This window comes from Sardina pilchardus, chromosome 5, assembly GCF_963854185.1.
Source record: "Sardina pilchardus chromosome 5, fSarPil1.1, whole genome shotgun sequence".
Taxonomy (NCBI): domain Eukaryota; kingdom Metazoa; phylum Chordata; class Actinopteri; order Clupeiformes; family Clupeidae; genus Sardina; species Sardina pilchardus.
The window spans coordinates 8,102,246-8,104,745 of NC_084998.1; the positions used below are offsets into that span (position 1 = coordinate 8,102,246).

At 50.1% G+C, this 2,500-nt stretch overlaps 1 protein-coding gene across 1 annotated transcript in view; it reads right to left on the bottom strand.

The window, feature by feature from the left end:
* Window positions 1-2,500, bottom strand: part of LOC134079756 (serine/arginine repetitive matrix protein 3-like) — a 61,205-nt gene that overhangs the window by 16,743 nt on the left and 41,962 nt on the right. The gene's annotated exons all lie outside the window — the stretch shown is intronic.

Genomic DNA, 2,500 nt, shown 5'->3' on the forward strand with positions numbered 1-2,500 from the left:
GGTACTCTTTTGTATAATTCTATATGGTACTCATTTGTATAATTCTATATGGTAGTGGCGGTGGGTAGGAAGAGAGGGAGTGTCTTTGCGGCTGCACGACAGCGGACGGACCTCTTCTGGTGAGGTGGTCACGTCAGATGGAGTATGAAATCAGACTGCTGTTGTTGACGTTACCAGCGATTCTGGGCCACGCTTGGCTGGACACCTCTACGCGCCTGACAGCTTACGCTGCGTCTCTGACAGATAACCTCACCCCCCCCCTCCCCCCATCCTCCTCCTCGCGTCCCCCTTCCACAAATGCACAAACCATTCCACCCCGTCCTGATGTTTATCTGGTGCTGTTGGCTGAACTTGAAAGCCGCGTACGCGACCTCAACTCCTGGCGACTGTCAGCTCCTCTCGGCGTGTGCATCCAGGGCTGTCAGAACATATGGCATCTTCACAGCAAAATGCCTTTTTCCCTTCAGGACGCACAGCGAGCACAGGACCGGCTACAAAGCATGTCCTTGCCATTCCTTTCTCCTTTTCCCCTTTCTTCTGTGAAAAGCAATATTTTTGGGGGGCTTTTTATGTCTTTAATCTGACAGGATAAAAATTTAAGAAGAATTTGGTAAGAAGTGGTACGAATTTAGAGGAAACGAGTGGGACAAAGAGATAGGGTGGGATCGGGACCCGAGCCGGACTAACCAGGGTCCACTTTCCCATGGGAACACGGAGCGGGCACCGTAACCAGTTCCGCCACAGCTTTTCCCTCGATCCTCGACATGTCTGACCCATCGTGCCTTTTCCACGCCACTATCTCTTCTGCTGTGGTGACAGAGAACGATTTGCTCGTCCGCCGCTTGGCGTCGTTTGGCACTATTGTAAAAGCCAATGAGGAAGGGTCCCCCGAGGCCGTCAATGAATCTCGTCCAGAGTCCAGACAATTAGACTGTTGGACCTCCTACTGTTCCTGCCTAGTGGCGCTCCGGAGGGGGGGGGGGGGGTCTTGGGAAATCATCATTCTCTGTCTGCTGGCCACGGACATATTGAGGGCAGCGAAATGGCCGGTCCGGTAATGATGGAGTGTGTGAGGGGAACATGATACAGCTAACGAGTGCTCTGATGTTGTAGCTGACACGGTCGTGGACACAGCCTTACACAGCGCGGGGATAGAGGAGAGGACTCTCACAATCACTCAATAGCACCAGATCTAACAGCGCTGAGAGATGAACACAGACAGAGACAGAGAGAGAGACAGAGAGAGAGAATACAGTATGTGCATATTGTGTGTGTGCAATGTGTGTGTGTGTGTGTGTGTGTGTGTGTGTGTGTGTGTGTGTGTGTGTGTGTGTGTGTATGTGTGTGTGTGTGTGTGTGTGTGTGTGTGTATGTGTGTGTGTATGTGTGTGTGTGGGTGGGTGGGTGGGTTGTTGTGGTGTGTAGATATTTTTACACAACCAAATGCTTCAATAAGAGGAGATGCGATATATCGACATTTCAATATCGATGCACAACCCTAGGGGATGTGTGTGTGTGTGTGTGTGTGTGTGTGGGCAGCAGAGCACAGTATGTGCTGAGGAGAAGGTATTTGTGTGGATATGTGTGTGGGGGGCAGGGTGTGAGGAAGAGTGAGAGGAAGAGTATGTGCGAGACAGGGGAGAGAGCAGGAAGAGGAAACCATCAACTTGCCGTGAATTTTCTTCAAGCGCTAGGTGCTAATTGCAAAACGTGGAAAACATGCTAACGTGCCAAACCAACACCCCCACCAACCCATTAACTTTACAGAGAAAAATCTCTCCTCCAAACTCTAATCATAAAAAGCCTTTGGCTCACACACACTAACACACATCATGTATTTGGCATTGTGGACATGCTCTGATAACAAAGCAATAAGGAAAAAAACAAAACAGAAAATCTCCTGAAATGTCCACGTAAACAGGCACCTTTCCCCAGTCTCTCTTTTTCTCTCTCTTCCTACCTCCCTCTCTCTCTCTGCTCTCCCCTCCCCTCCCTGTCTCTCTCTGCTCTTCCCTCCCTCCCCCCTCTCTCTCTCTCCCTCCCTTTCTCTCTCTCTCTCTCTCTCTCTCTCTCTCTCTCTCTCTCTCTCTCTCTCTCTCAGGCTTAGAGCACATCGCCTACTAATGAGCTCTGTGTCCAGGATCCATCACAATCATGAGGCCAATCATCATGGCCTACTGGGAAACGTCGCAAATCACACTCACACACACCCCCGTAGTGAAGCATCCAGGATGACTGACGTGCGTGTGACATGTGACGCACACACACAAATGACACACGCACACTCACACACACATACACGAATGACACACACACACACACACACACACAAATGACACTCACACACACACATACACACACACACACACACACACACACACACACACACACACACACGCACACACACACACACACACACACATACACAAATGACACACACACACACACACATACACAAATGACACACACACACACACACACACACAGAGCGTGTGTAAGT